Genomic DNA, 17,370 nt, shown 5'->3' with positions numbered 1-17,370 from the left:
AAGTACAAAAAAGGTTAGCAGATAGTCAACTCTGACTCTAGCTCTACTTTTCTCATTCTTGTAAAATGGGTCTTTTTGTTGTTTTTTTGTTTTGTTTTGTGGGTTGTTGTTGTTTTTTTGTGTGTGATTTGCAGTTTGATATGACATTCAACTTAGACATTAGGAGCAAATGGAGGAAAACATAATTCAGTTTCCTACATTTCTGTGCTAGCTCTGTGATTGGAAATAAATGAATAATTTGCATAGGAAAAGGATGCAGAAACTATTCACCCATGCAAAAATGTTATTGAAAATGTGTGAAACTATAACCATTCAATTTGAGCCTACATGGTGTGATGCACAGGCATTTATGATTCCTCTACATTTCTATAGAAACTTTACCTTCAGCGCACAGTCCAGGTACAGCATATCAGCATCTGTATATATTTTTTCTTCTTTTAATTTATATAGAATTTGGTGTCTCAAAAATATCTTCCATCCCAAGATGGCTGAAATGTGTTTTACTTTTGTTTGTGTGTGCAATTTAAGCTGTGCATTTCATGTGGATCTTCAGGTAAAATAATAATAAATAGATACATAATGTTGATGTATATAAAATACTAATTGGGGTTCTATGAAATATGTACATTGCCTGTGTGCAGAAGATGGAAAGTCATTAAAAATAAACCATTGCCATAGACTCCTCCCATACTACATAAAGTTAAAATTAGGGTTATCTTAAATATTACTGTGTAGTATTTGTTAGCAAAGATTATTTTTCAAGCAGTGTCCTATATGTACCAAAACAAGCTGATTGGCATGGGCAGTATTTCAGTTCAGAATGAGTGTAGGCATAATATGACTGAATTGTTTTTTTCATGTGAGTATGTTTGTAGTTATGTTAAAGATGATGGTTTTGACCTGCAAAAACCAAATGATTTGGTCCTGGCTACCTCTGCCCCTATATGACAGCACAACAGCTGCTATAAGTTAACATTCACCTAGTTTTAAGGGAAGGATTTGGGGAAGGTTATGCAAGCAGTGTGGAGAATAAACAGGAAGAACTGGAACTGTTAGTACAGAAGCTAAATTATGACTTAATTTGCATCACTAAGATTATGACTGGAATATTGGTATAGAGTGGTATAAATTGGTCAGAAATGACAGGCAGGGTAAAAGAGGAGTAGGTGTTGCATTATACAGCAAGAATATATACATTTGTTCTGCGGTCCAGAAGGGAGTGAAATGCAGACTAGTTGAAAGTCTCTGGGTGAAGATATAAGGGGGAACAGGAGCCAATATCATGGTAGGAGACTGCAACACACCTCAAAATCAGGAGGAGAAGGTGATGAGGCGTTACTAGAACAAAATATCAAAAACATAAGACTTAGTATTAATGGGATATTTTAACTATCCAGATATCTGCTGGAAAAGTAATATGATAAGTCATAAAATGTCTAATGGGTTCTTGGAATATATTGAGGATAACTTCCTGTTTCAGAAGATGGAGAAAGTAACCAGGGGGGATGATATTTGAGACTTAATTCTGTCCCATCATCATTGCCCTCCATGGTCCCTAGTCCCAATCTCCTTCCCCAACCAGTCTCAGACTCTCCTCTGCTTTGATACCAGTCCTAACATTCCTGCCCAACCAGTCCCAACCTCTCCTCCCCCAACATCTCCCACTATCAGCCTCCTTTCCCCTTACAGTTACAGTTTCCTCCTCCTACTTCAGTGTTTACCAGACTGCTTAATCCAATCTACTCCTGTCCCTCCCCTCTCGACTGTCTTTTTGTCAGACTGCTTGCTCCACATTGCCTGAGTTCAAACCAGTGTGTGTGTGCTGGGGAGGTGGGGTGTCATTGAGAGCCCAGAAAAACAGGATCGTTATTCTCAGTCCTGGTGCTCACCCTTATGCCTGCCAAGAGCAACTGGGAGCAGCCATTACAAAGAATGCTTGCCTTTATCTTTGTGGCCTTTGACTGGAGGGAGCAAGCTGTTCAGTTGCTCTGCAGGGATGGTGCATATACAGTATAGTCAACCAAAGGAGCTGTGAGAGGAAGGAAAATGTGAGTTTCTCTGTGTGGATGGTGCATATGGCAATCTGTTCAGCACTAGGAGGCTCAAGCATGCTCAGTGAAGATGGAATCTTCAAAGATTTTAGCTGCTAAATATAAAGGAAGTCTCTACTGAGCATGTGCAAACTGCGATTATTCAAAGACACACATAACTTGGCCAAATTTTGGCCAGATTTTCACAGGGATGGCAAAAGGCATATTCCTAAAGACAGTTAAATTTCAAGCCCATGCTTCAAAAGAGGGGGTGCTAGAGCTGTTCAAAGAGAAGGTCATCAGAATACTTTAATAAGGGCAAAACAATATTTTTTTCCTAGTTTCATTCTCTTATACGGCTCAAATATTTTGGCTGAAATTTTCCAAAATATTTTAGCCTGCAGGAGACCACTGACATGTAGAATTTCAGCCACGATGGTCAAAATTTGGCAAAGTAATAAACAATTGAAAATGAGCTCTTATAATGGGAAGTGTTAGACACCGTAATAGGCAGTGCTACCAACCCCATTTATAATACATATATACACACAAGTATGCACAACTATGACTGACAGTATGATATTGTGATCCTTATGAGATGTATCCTCTACTCTCCTACACAGTTTTTGTTTTGAAAATATCTATTTTTATCAGCTCTAGATTCACAAACACATTTTTAAACTCACTCCAAATCCTCACCCCAAAATGAGTCTTGTATTGTGCCCTGACTTTCAACTACTTGGACTCTGATGGACTATGAGGGGAAATAGTTCTAGAATAGAGGACCCTTTATGGAACATAGAATCATAGAAGTGTACATCTAGAAGGGACCTTAAGAGGTCATGTAGTTCAGACTTCCACACAGAGGCAGGACCAAGTATACCTAGACCATTCCTGACCGGTGTTTGTCTAACCTATTCTTAAAACCTCCAGTGATGGGGATTCCACAATGTCCTTTGCAGTTCTATTCCAGTGCTTAATTATCCTTATAGTAGAATTATTTTCCTACTATCTAACCTAAATCTTCCTTGCTGCAGACTAAGTCCATGACTTGTTGTCATATCTTCAGTGGGCATGGAGAACAACTGAACATTGTCCTCTTTGTAATAGCCCTTAACATATTTGAAAACTGTTCTCAAGTCTTCCCTTTAGCCTTCTTTTCTCAAGATTAAACATGCCCAGTTATTTTAACGTTTCCTCATAGTCAGGTTTTCTAAACCTTTTATCATTTTTGTTGCTCTCTTCTTGGCTTTCTCCAGTTTGTTCACATCTTTCCTAAAGTATGTGCCCAGAACTGGATACAGTAGTCCAGCTGAGGCCTCGCCAATGCTGAGTAGCTGGGCTGGGTGCACTGCCAGGTTGTGAGTGGGAATCAGCCCCCAAACCTCCCGGTAGCCTCCCATCACAGTGGCTCTGGCTCCTGTTCCTCCTTGCCGTGGAGAGGTTTTGCAGCTGACTCCCACTCACCGCCCTGACAGTGCTCACAGCCTGGGCACCCATGCACACCCAGCCACAGGGAGGTGGGGGAGGAGCAAGGGCCAGGTAATGGATGGGGAGGAACCGGCTGCCTGCAGGGACGGGAAGCAGAAGTCTCCCAGCTAAGCATGACCAGGGGAGGGATGACTCACAACATTCCTGCAGCTAGGAGCCACCTCCCACCTGTCAGCTTTGCTCCCCGCTACAGGCAATCTCTGCACATCAGTGAGGAGAAGCCAGAGCAGGAACTGCCAGGGCCATGAGAGGAGCAGGAACAGTGTGCTTGGCCAGACAGTAATGCTTCTTGCATTTGTGCTGGTTGCCTGCAGCACAGCTCCTCTGCTTCTAGGAACTCTGGGATACATCCAGAGGACTTCTGGACCTGCATCAAACTGGGGCTGTGGGAACACAGGAAAGCAATAGTGCTTGGACCCTAGATCCCAGCTTAGCATGGACTCGGACCCTCCAGTCCTGAAGGGTCCTGGGACTCTAGATCTGAACCCTAGATTAGCACGATTGGTGTGTGGATGTAAAGGGGAGTAGGTTTCAGTTTGAGTTTATATGGTTGTGTAGACATAATAGGAGTCCTACCCTATGAATTACAATGATGTTGGCTCCAGAACCTCCAGACACCATCTCACAGTTTGCTTAGAGTCCATGGAGGGGACAGAAAAGACTGAAAACTCCTGCAAAAGCCAATAGAAAGGCTTCTGATGGGATGATTTATACAGATGATTTTCTGGGCAATGAGGATCCAGGACTGCTCAGTTCCCCAGTGGGTGGGAAGAGCCTGATTCAGAGACAAAGGGACTAGTTTTAGTTTCATTTGGGGGCTTTTGAGTTGATCACAGAGCTAAAAGAGAAGCGTAACAGCTCAGGGAGTCTCTGATTAATGCCCCCTTCTTCCCTAAAAAGGGAGTCTTTGAAGTTCAAAGTAATGCACACTGGAAAACATAATCCCAATTATATATACAAAATAATGGAGTCTAAATTAGTTGTTATCACTCAAAAAAGAGATCTTGGAGTCATCATGGATAGTTCTCTGAGAACATCTGATCAATGTGTAGTGGCAATCAAAAAACCTAACAGAATGTTAGCAACCTTTAGGAAAGGGATAGATAATAAGACAAAATATCATAATACCATTATATAAATCTATGGTATGCCCACACCTTGAATAATATATGTAGTTCTGGTTGCCCCATCTAAATATACATATTAGATTGGGAAAAAGTACAGAGAAGGGCAACAAAAATGATTACGGATATAGAAAAACTTCCACATGTGGAGAGATTAAAAAGACTGGGACTGTTCAGCTGAGAAGACACACAACTAATGGAAGGTATGACATACGTCTATAAAATCATGAATAATGTGGAGAAAGTGAATAAGCAAGAAGCAAGGATCAGTCCATGAAATTCATTGAAAGCAGGTTTAAAATAAACATAAGGAAGTAGTCGTTCACATATCACACAATCGACCTGTGGAACTCACTGCTATGGGATGTTGTGAAGACCAAAAGTACAACTGGTTTCAGAAGAGAATTAGATAAGCTCATGGAAGATATGTCCATCAATGACAATTAGCCAACATAGTCAGGGAGGCAATCCCACGTTCTGGGTGTCCCTAAACCTCTGACTATCAGAAGTTAGGACTGGACAATAGGGAATGGATCACTGAATAATTGCCTTGTTCCATTCATTCCCTCTGAAGCCTGTGGCACTGGATGCTGTCAGAAAACATATACTGTGTTAGGTTGTCCATTGGTCTGACCCAATATGGTCATTCGTATGCTGGGCATACGAATATGGTCATTCGTAGGTGCTGTGGGATCTAGGGTGCGGTTGAACAGTTCCAGCCCTGAGGAGACCAGCGGCCAGACAAGCAGAGAACTAAACTGGTCCTGGCTACCTTGAGACAGCCAAGACCTCCATAGGACTCCAGACCAGGGAACAAGGAGAGGACCCTGCCCCACTCATGGCTGAAAACACAGTGAGAGGGTCTTGTTTGTTTTCCTAAAGCTGGCCAACTTTTGCAGCACTGCTACACTCATCTCTGGACTCATCCTATGTACTCCAGATCCTGGAAAGATGCCCTGGAGGGAACAGGGTGCTGCAGTACTATTGTGAATAGTGGAAGGTGGGGAATTTGTTATACTATTAATATTTAAGTATGTATTTAGCCTTAACCCTTTCCTTCCGTAGAGCCTTTGTTTCCTGCCCCAATAAAGCCCCCCCACCACTTTACATTGTTATTTTCAGGAGTGGCATTTCATTTGTTGGAATTTGTATTATTGTATTTTTTTCTTGTGTATTGTATGAAACTTCTTGTTGAGACTAGCGGTATTAGTTATTTTTCCAAGGCCTTTATGTCCCACACACACAGTGGATAGCGGAAGGAGGCATCACAGCAAAGAACTCAGGACCCAACTCATGTGGGAGAGGGAAGCAGCTACTCCAGTTAGCAAGGACTAGGGAGGAAGCTTGTACCACAGCTCGGGTGTGGAGGGGCTACATGTGTATTCCTTCTATCATCTTCATTTTGTCTCCCATACCTTCTTAGATAATTTAATCTATATAGTTGCAGATATCAGGACCGAATCCTTAATTGGTGTCAGTGGAGCTACATGAATTTACCCTAGTTGGTTGTTCTAGACCCATATATGTATTGTGTATTTGCATATTTAGTTAAACTGGCCCCAGTTCAGGGTAGCTACAAGTGTATGAATTACTTGGTTAATCTATGATCTTATTGTTGCATGGAAAATGAAACCAAGTACTTATTATGATGGCAAGATATACTAGACAGTGTGCCTTCTGTGATTTGAAAGGAATGAAAAGAAAAATCCATTCTATTTAATCTATTCTGAATCATTTTTTTTCTAATATGTTATTAAAATGGCCTTCTTGGCCTGAGAATCTAAGGCAGTAGGAGTATGTACAGCATTGCTATGGTATAAATGGATACCAATAAATTATGTGTGTTGTAAATTCGGTACCATGGCTAAAAATAACAGGCCACCTACTGTAATGTCTTTACTGTTGTAACAGCAGCATGTGAATTTATGCAGCTACTTAAGAAATCTACTTCAGGGCATTCTATCTCTCTTCCTTTACTAATCAAAAGAAGCTTGTATCATTTTAAACAAAGGCTTGAAAAATAGCAACAGCTTTTTCTTCATTGCTGAAGGAATCAAATCTCATAGGGACAGTAAAATTTCAATATAATGAAATGTGGCGCCCTAAATGAAGAAATATCAATGACCTAAAATAGGGTACAGATATAGTATCTGTTAATGTACCTGTGTTTCTGATCTCTGTCTCTCTCTCTCATTCTGTATCATCAGCTATTATTTCTGTCAGACCTACAAACCAGGATCTTAGGCTCAGGGCCGGCCCTAAACCAAATTGTGCCTCAGGTGAGGAGCACCTTTGGCATTCCCGCCCCCTCCATTTCTTAAACTTTTCCAATAAGTCTGGAAGGTTCCATGAGATTCTACAAAGGTCCAGAACATTCTAGGAGGTTAGTGAAAAATGAATCCACAAATGGAATACCTGAAATATTTTATTTATTTATTTATTATTTTATTTTCCCTTTTGTTGCTAACAACAAAAACAGCACCCCAAGCCTGACACCCCCCAAGCCCAGCACCCAAGGCAGTCACCTGACCCTAAATCCATCCCTGCTCAGGCTAACATTTTTTTCCAGTTTACAAAAACATAATACTTGGATTGGTGAGCGGTTTGATTTAATCTCACTGCCTTTGTTTATGGTTAAAAGGGCTTGTACCTCTGAAACTTATTATTGCATCCACAATTACAATGAAGTTTATGTCTGCTGAGCATTTTAAATGAAGACTGCAACCATGACTTGTATTTGCCAAACTTTACAAGTGGCTTGGAAAATGTGGCCACTACAAAATTTCCAAATGACTACACATGAGCAGAAATGGGAATCAAATTGTTTGTGCTAGTACTTTAACCTGCAGAAGTCAGCATAGGGTGAGCACGTCTAGTTTATCCATATTCTTATACTATGGCTATCACTATAACATCTGGTTTTCACCCTACCAACCTCCTGTGACCAGCTCTGGTGATAAAAAGGGGCATTTGCAGGTTAGGAGAGAATTCCCTTGATGCAGGAGCAGCATAGATCAGGTGTAAGTGGGCCTATGCTTCCTCTTTCACATTCCCTGCTCTAATCTATGCCTGGGCCTGGACAGGCAGAATCTGTGTGGTGTAAAATTAGCAAAAATCCACATTTATCTTCCTTTGTCTTAGGCTATACCTTCTGAGCTGCACATGTCAGAAGGTACAGCACTGAATCTGTAGCACAAAATGTAACATCTCTGGAGAAGAGCAGAAGGCTTTTCTGCCTCTCAAAGCCTTCTTTTCAGGAGTTTTGTACATAGGGATAGGCCTATAAGGACTTCCTGTTACTTTATACAAGCCACAAGTGGTCTGGATGATGATGTTAATGAGGGAATTAGACATGCTTTTCTTTTCCCTATTCTGCAGAAAAGGTTGCTGCTTACAGATGAAAATGATGACATCTTTTACACCTGTTGGAATGAGAAGTGCAGTTTGTACCTGATTTATCCAGCATAATGGCTGATTAGGCACACCTGTGACCTTGCTATGGGCAAGCAAAGAGTTTTGTATAGAATTACTGTAGGACAATTAGCAGTGTTAATAGCTTTGCCTACCAAAAGAACAGGTTTGTACTGTAACTGTTATTTTTTAATTATAAGGTTGGGGGAAATGGTCTAAATTTAGCCTTTTTACAGAGTAATTGCAATAGCTTGTCATAATCCTTGGAAGAGTATTTTTATGTGTGTTTGTGTAGGAAGCTGGTTCTATGTTTAATGACTGTTGCGTAGATAGTGATTCCTCAGTACTTCCCAGAGGATATTCTCTGGAACAACATGGAAACATTTCCCATTGACATCCAGTGACAATTGATCTCTCACATAGGGAGAGAGGTTGCTGCTTGATCCTTGGTATATGAACTCTGATTCTTCTGTTTAGTGATAGTAACAGAAATGCATGGGAGAGGGTGGCATTTGGTGGGATGATACTAGCAATGCTGTACTGTTTGGATGTATCTGATTGTCTGGAAACATGAGGCAGTAAGTAAATCATGTAAAGGACATTTCCTGTAATGCAGAGGAATAAGTGTATATTTGCATGACTGGGCCAGAGCACTGCTTTCAGCAGCTGTAGAATCTCTATTTCTGTGTCATGAATAGAGAGGCAGAAGAACAGGACAGTAATGTCAGTATAGTACAGAAAGCAGCTTTAAGCAAACAGAATAAGCTTTTTCTTATTTTTCTTCATTGTGTAATTCAAGCATCAGGGACAGTGTGTTGTATAAGACATGTTCCAAGTCAAGGGAAACAGCTTCAAACCAGTTTCCCAGAGACAAAAGGCTAGCCAACACTTCAGCCAGGAGTCAACATAATAAAATGGATTTTCACCTGGTAAAGCGACCATTCTGTGGCAGGAAGAAAGGTAGAAGTGAGAAATTTACCTCTTGGTAAAGGAACAGCTGGAGGTTCCTGTGCAAACAGACTTTCTATCTCCTGAATCTCAGTTGGAAATGGATTTTCAAAGAGGAAAATAACTGTAAGAAGTGAGAAGAGAGGGCACAAATCCTCTCTCCTCCTTTCCTCTCTACTCATAGCATCAGCAACACCTGAAGGATACGGAAACAACATGGGAATGGGGGAGGGGTCCTGGCTGAAAGGATCAGGTCAGTAAGATTGCAAAAAGCATGTAGGGAGAAAAACCTTTGCTTTGAATTCATTTAGCTTGTTAAGTTAGATGTTAATTGTGGTTTTACCTTTTATTTTTTTGTAAGCAAATTCTGAATGTTATGCTTTATTACTTGTAATCACTTAAAAACTTTCTTTAATAAAGTTTATAAACTTGTTTGATCTAAACCAGGATGTTTGGATTGAAGTGTTTGGAAGCTTCCATTTAGGAGAACAGGGTTTGTGTATATCATTTTCTATTAATAAAATGCTGGACTTTCTATGCACTTGTACTATTCAGGAGGGTACTGGGCAGTACAAGACACACATTTCTGGGGATAAGCCTGGGAGTGGGATTTTTGCTAGTGTTACTCAGGAATATAACTCAGGAGTGGCTGGCTAGAGCACTCATATAATACAGCTGAGAGTAAGTTACATGCTAAAGGCTGTGTGTGAGCAGACCAGAAGTGGTTACTCTCATAGTGAAGCAGTGTAAAAGACCATCCAAGTTGGAGAACTGAGGAGACACAGCTGTTCAACAGTCCAGCTTGTACCCTGGGTAATGTCAGAATGAGATCGTCGTGTTCACTTCTACCCAACTTAAATACAGCCTCTTTGAAAACAGCAATGGAGATAACAACAACAAAACCTGTCCTTGACATTAACGAAATAGCAAACTCCAACATCTTTCCACTATGAGAATTTTATATGCACTAAAACTGCTGTGTGCATCTACAAAGCTGTAACATTATGAGGTATACATACTCAGACTTTTGATGCTAAATGTCTATCCGAGGTACTTCTACAACCACTAGCTGGGTGTGACAAAATATTTAATGTATTTGTACTCATGTCAGCAAGGACTTGAAGCCAGGTCTTAGTTTTGTGCTTACAGTATAAGACTATGCTTCTGCTCTGACCAATAGGAAGGGTAATACTGTATTAATTCTTGTATATACTTAAGAGATTTACCTCAGTTTTACTGTAGAAATAACAGGGTATTCTTCAGATGTAGTGGGGATCAACACTCTCTGTGAGATATGCACATGTCCACAGCTGGACCTCCTTCTTGAGGAATTTGCTTCATAATGAACTAGGATGACCAGAGTGATCAAAGCCCCCTGCCCTTTTCATAAGCAGGTGACAAGAGCTGTGACATTCTGTTCACAGCTATCACATGAGAACATATATCTTGGGTATGATGTCATTGACATGTCATACAGAAGACTTTATAGCTCTTGTTTATCACAAACTCCTTTGGAGACCCATGCCACTCATTGGTGATAAAAGGGCAACTACTGCTGGCCACATTAAATAGGTTTTGGAAAAACACACAAGGAAGTTTTGAGTCAAACTTGCAGAAGGCCCATGGTACCAAAAGGCAGTTCTCTTAATGGAGTCCTGAGAAATTTTTCACAGTTCTCTGATGACATAGAGGTTAACACTTACCAGAGTGAGGTCAACTTTGGATTTATCTTCCCCTAGTCAGTGGCTGTTAGACAAGCACAAATCTCTCAAACCCATGTCTCAAAAACTGCTACGTAGATATGTGGTAAGGCTGAGTTTTAGGCAGTTCCACAGCTTGGGTTTAGGCAAACTATAATATCCCTTTAAACAAGGGCTTACGTAGTCTACCCCCCGTTGTCTCTTTCTTTTTCTTTTTGTTCACCATATGTGTGTGCTCTTTGGGGATACATCCTTCCTTCTGCACAGGAAGATATGGGCCAGATTCTCTGATCTTTCACAACACTAAACAAACTGGAGAACAGGGGGAGTGTGATGTCATGGAGTACATTGTGGCTGTTTGACTATGTGTTCTACCCTCACACAAATTCCCACATTTTTGAAATCCCTTTTGGTTAGTGCCAACAGTATACACACCAATTTTATCTTATGTACACTTGTCTTCAGATGCGGTTTTGGATTTCTGAAATTTGAGCTCCGCTACTTGCCAAATCTTTAATGCCTTAACAGTGAGGTATAAGATTTGCAACGTATTTTTAGTTTTGGTCTTCGTCATAGGCCCAGTAAAGAGAAGTATTCAGTCATACAGTAATGAGTCAGCCGCAATGTATGGGATGTTGTCTAAGAGGGCAAATGGTTTGCTGTAGTTAAAATTAGGACCTTTATCACTAAATACAAGAAGTCTGACTTAGTGCTCTGAAATGGGACGTAACATATAGACTAATGAAAAATGCATTAAAAGGAATCATAAGTAGAAAAATACATTATTTTAGTTATAGTTATCAATTTCCCTAACTATTGACTCCCCTGAGTTAATGATTATTTATAGAATAAAAAAATTTAAAACTAGTAATCAACATACCTAAGGAACCCGTAAGCATAGCTGATAAGCAAATATAGTTTTTAATCACTTCAGTGTCTTTAAATAACAAATCATTTATGAATCCTGAAATAAAGTTATCCTGAGGAAAAAAAAAATACTGAACTTGACTATGCTCAAATTGTCTCCTCAAGGCATTTTTGCTTAAATGCTCTTCTACTGAATGTATTTAAATATGCCACTTTAATAAACAGAAATGCAGTTTTATTTAAAATGCAGTTACTGAGGATAAATAGCTATCTGAATTGCAGAAAATTAGACATTTAGGGTCAAATGAAAATGTGACAGTGTAATGCAAGTAGCTTACATGCTATGTGGGTAGTAGCACCATCGCAGCAACTAACAGGAAGACATAAAAAGCACACACACACACACACTTTCTCCTATACCTTCTTTATACCCTTCTGTGATTGCTGTTCCTGCTCTACTACTTTCTGCCACACTGTCACATCAAGGCAAGATCTTGGAAACCCTTTCTCACATTGCATAGAGCCTTAGTCCTTGAGAGCTCCCAGTGAAACCAACAAGAATTCTCACGGAGTGAAGTATTAGTCAGTCTGAGCATGGCTGTCAGAATCCATCCCTCATTGTGTAAGTTACAGTTTAATAAGTGGGTTTGTAAGTGACAACCCATTCATATCAACTCTGAATTTAACCCTTAGCTTCTCTCCTACTCCTCATTATTCTCCTCTGCTGTGGCTTTCAGTTGTGATCTTTCCATGACAGGAAGCCAAACCAAACAATTTCCTTTATAGTTATCTATATCAATTAGGTCACAGATGGTTGGCACGGTGAGAAACAATGGGACTTTGTTATTTAATACTGGATCCTGAGATACATGAAGTCCTAACACTACCGATGTGGGAGTCATCATATGCTACCTAATTACAGGAAAAATAGTAAAAAGAGCAGATATATCAAAAATGGGTGAATAAAACCTGAATGGATATTCTATGTCATGTCTCATTTCCTCCAGGCAACTAAGATGAGAAGAAATAGTTAAGGAAGAGCTCAATAATGTTAATTTTTAAAAATGTATTTCAAGTGCCAATGAAGGAGACTTCTCAGGTGACTTTTTTTTTTTTTTTTTTTTTTTTTTTTTTTTTTTTTTGAGAAGGCAAATTGGAGATTCTAATCTTTTAGACCCACCAAGAACTGTGAGAAGTCTCTGAAAATGAGCTTGACCTTATGGATAGGAAGGTCAGTTTTAATACTTGCTATCAGAGTATGTAAAAAAGGAGGTACAATGTCAGAAGTGCTTCGCAGGTAGCATGTCCTTAAGAAAAATAACTTACTGATAACTTATTCAGAATTGAAATGTAAAATTGCTGCTACACCATGCTTAAAGGGAAAAGACTTATTGAAATATGCCCTACCAAGTTTTATTTTTTGATGCTGATGAAAGGTAGCTTAATGCTGATAACAACTCATTGATGAATTTTAGGATGTAATGATTTATTCCTCACCAGCTGAGTAGATAATTTAAACCTGGAAGGGTTGGAAGTATGTGACACAGGTTCATCGATGCTTTTTCCCTAGTCCTCCATTGCACCTGCTGTGTTGCCAGAGTCCTGTTAACATTCTTTTAAAATCAATTAAATGCTAAAAATCTGTCACTTGCAGCAGAGGCACCAGAAACTTTTTACTTGAACACACTTCAAAAGTGTGGAACAGTATACCTAATCTTTCTGACACCACCTAGTCAGGTCATTTCCATCACGGGTCTCTCTGAAGTTAACTTTAAGTGCCATTTCTACTATTAAATCCATTAGTTCTCATAATGTAGTTGTGATTCACCCCACACTTGCCCTGAAAGGGTTAATGCAGACTGAGAAAGAGGCTAATTAATGTCTTTTCTCCATGCTCTGAAGGACTGGCAACATGTTACAGCTGAGGGGAATCAGGTGGCCAAATAGTCCCCTGACTGAGTGAGGGGGCCTAGCTGAGGAAGAATGAGCTAGGCTGGGACTATAAAGACAGGAAATTGGAAGTTGAAGGGGGCTGCTAGAAACGTTTCTAATCACTTTCTGGGAGAAGGGGTGGATTCCCTTGGCAGCCACTGAAGGAGTGGCACTACAAGGCAATGAATAGGAAAGCTGCCTTGGAGCACTGGTGAAGAAAGACTTCAGTACCCCAAAAGCAGGGCTCCCACATCGGAGGGAAAAAGGATACACTTTACTGGGGCCTGGAGGCCCTGGGGGGCCAGGCCTAAGCTGCAACCCCCATTACCATTTTGAAAAAATTGAGGCTAAATTTTAGATCATGCCTAAGAATATTTATAGGAACTTATCTCCCTGTATCTATGTATCTATTGTCTAGATCTTGTGAGATTTGCTGGAGCCAATCAGAAGCAGCGTTAGAGCCGTCTCAAGCAACATTCTGAACAGTGAGTTGCTGGGCTTGCTGGCCCAGCCCAGGCCCTTCTCTAGAATAGAGAGTGTTTTTGTGCAGTTAAATTAGGACATGCAGTTTGAGACTGAGAGACAGAGAGAGATTTTTACTCCTCTCTGTGACATGGTCTATCATATCAAGATCAAGAACTACCAGTCCCAGAGTTCCTTGTGCATAGGCAGGAGGGAGGGACAGCTGGTGGGAAGGGCAAAGCAAAGCACCATAAGACAGTGGGGGCCAGAGCTGCCGCTTCTTCTGGTAGGATTTGCAGGCCCAAAATATATGTGAGTAAGTGTCTAATTCACTCACCATACTGACATGTCTGGTGGTGGCTATAAATACAAATCAGGCAGCCAGAAACATAAGGAGATAAAAGAAAGGGAACTAAAAGAAGCTAAAGGACACCAATCTATCCTCCAGTTTTTCAAATCAGACAAGGCCTTTCTGCAGTCAGGCAATATACTAACTAGGGAAGCAGATGAACAAAATCAAGATGAAAATGATTTCAACATAGAGACTATCTGTGGCACTGGCAATTGATGACAAAGAAAAGCTGCCAGAACATGCATCATGTGACTCTAATCTAATGCTTGAAGATAGTCAGGTAGTATCACCATTAGCACCACCACATTCAGAAGGTTTACAAGAAGCAGGAGAGAGTAATGCTACACTGTCTGATTCTTGTCTTTTCAAAGATCCAGCCTGGTGGCCTGAAAACGTAACAGATTCTATCTGGTGTCCTGACTTTTGAAGAAATGCAGAAGCTACCAAAGTCAATGCCAAAAGATGTTGATGGGCATAATTTTCCTGAATTTCTTCTCAGATGTAATACTTCCAACAAGAGAGAAAAGATACCAAGAGACTGGCTTGTTTGGAGTGCTACCAACCAAGCACCGTATTGTTTTCCATGTAGGCTGTTTCCTAAAGGGAGGCTTAAACAACGCAGTATGCTAGCAAAAATGGAAGGGTATTCACCAATTGTGAAAAAATGGCATAAACTATATTCTAAACTTCCTGAACATGAAAAGAGCATAGAACATAAAACTTGCTATTGCCAGTGGAAGCAATTACAGCAGTCACTATCAGGTGGACATGGAGTGGACAGTGAGATTCAAAACCAAATCTTTACAGAAGCTACAAGATGGAAAGAAATATTGGAAAGATTGTTGGATGTTACCTTATTTCTTGCTTCACGAGGTTTAGCATTCCAAGGAGATAATAATATGATAGATACCACACAATGGCAACTTTCTTGGAACTCTTGAGATTATAGCTCATTATGACAGCAACACTCGTGACCATTTGGCTAAAGTCAAACAGAAGTAAACAGAGAGCAGAACAATGAAAGGACAGGCTCATTATCAGGGAGAATCAGAATGAGTTTATTGAATTATGTGGTCAGAGTGTGCAGAAGGCCATCCTTCAAGAGAGAGAAAAGGTCATTTATTATTCTATCATATGTGACGCTACTCCTGATGCCTCTCACCATGAACAACATGTGTTGATATTGCTATTTGTAGTTCACAACAAAGACAGTGGTACATTTAACATTAAGGAAAGGTTTCTTGAGTTTATCAACTTTGATTTTAAAAAAGGAGAGCAGATAGCTGAAATGCTAAATGGCAGCTTGAAGCGTCATAACATTCCTCTGGATGACTGTAGAGGTCAAGGATTTGATAATGGCTTTAATATGTCAGGGAAAATAAAAGGTGTTCAGGCCTGCATTATGTCCAAAAATGAACTTGCTGTGTATTCTCCTTGTGTTTTCCATTCACTAAATCTTGTAGGGGTTAATGCTGCTGCAGCCTGTACTGAAACATTAACATTTTCTGGTTGTGTTCAGCAACTTTTTGTGTTTTTCAGTGCTAGCCCAGTGAGGTGGAAGATTATAACAGATAGGATACACTGCTTACTCCATTCTCAATCAGACACACACTGGGATGCATGTGCTGATGCTGTCCATCCACTCACAAAGCATCTTCCAGGTATTCTGGAAGAACTGGAATGTGCTCTTGAATTAAACCTGATACATGAAACTCAATCACGAGTAGAAGCACTGAAAAGGTACTTCAGCTCATTTTTATGCCTTTTTATGGCTAGCTTCTGATACAAAGTTCTTTCAAGTATTGAGGACAGAAACAAGATTTTACAAGCCAGAGGAATCTTTCTTGAATCAGAGGTAGCTCTCATTACTGATATTATTGAAGAAATAAAACAACTTAGAGTTCGGTGGCCCAAAATTCTACAGGAAGCATGTCTTGTAGCAGAAGGCTTGGGAATTTTGGCACAATTGCCAAAGAAGAGAGGAATGAAATGGAAAAGATTTAATGATGAAATGTCTAAGCCTGAGGAATCATGTTCTAACATCTCTGAAAATGAACCAGTCTTTATTCAGAAGGAATGTTTTCGATGCAACTTTGGACAATATCATCTGCTGTTATGTTTATAAAATAAACAGCAGGATCTTTTTCAGGGGGACAAGGCAATACTCCACATTTATTGTGAAAACAAAGATTTCAAAAAGTAATTGCCTGCACTCTCTCACTCACTCACACACACACACACACACACACACACACACACACACACACACATGGTTCTACAAAGATGAAGTATAGTTACCAGCCTCAGTTGCTCATATTAGTCCACTGGCCAGGTGGCTAAGACACGAGGAAGGGAGCAGACGTCTGTCGGTGCACACCAATGCTCCTGGAAGATGATAGTAGAACCGAACCCAAAGTCCTCATCTTTCTGTCCCTTTTATCGGGGTAAGATTTTATGCCATTCTATAGGTTCTGCTTCGTCATGCTGCATCTGCATCCTGGTATGATTATTAATCTCCCTTATTTTGCAAACATGAACATTGTTATTTTTCATAGTTCATCTTGTTTTCATCCTTTGAGGTGGATCCCAGGGTCATCAAAGTGGGCAGTCTTCGGCCATCTCGGTTGTAAAAGTTGTTATCTTCACTCCCTTGAACATCGAGGCTGGCGCCTTTTCCCGTCACTCTCTGGTCTTATATACACACATCACTCATTCATCTATTCACACCCTAATCTCTTAAAATTTACTTAAAACTTGTAACTGGAAGATACAAGTGTCCTTCAGAAACAATAACATTTCTTTTTATCTAAAACATTCACTATTATTACAAAACATCCTCATTTAACATTGAATCTTTCTGTTTCAGAACATTTGCTGATGTTACATTAAGCAGTGATATTAAAACGTGTACTTCAATAATAGCAACAGTTTTACAGAATAATCTGTGGTAACTTTACAAACAGGATAATCAATGACCAGATATTAGTTTCGGACAAACAGATGGTGGTTTCAAACAAACTTATCAATAGTGAACAGATTACCCTACATACCCA

Source organism: Emydura macquarii, unplaced genomic scaffold (assembly GCF_026122565.2).
Source record: "Emydura macquarii macquarii isolate MOO-44397 ecotype Brisbane River unplaced genomic scaffold, CSIRO-AGI_Emac_v2 contig_1146, whole genome shotgun sequence".
NCBI classification, from domain to species: domain Eukaryota; kingdom Metazoa; phylum Chordata; order Testudines; family Chelidae; genus Emydura; species Emydura macquarii.
This window is presented reverse-complemented; position numbering follows the sequence as displayed.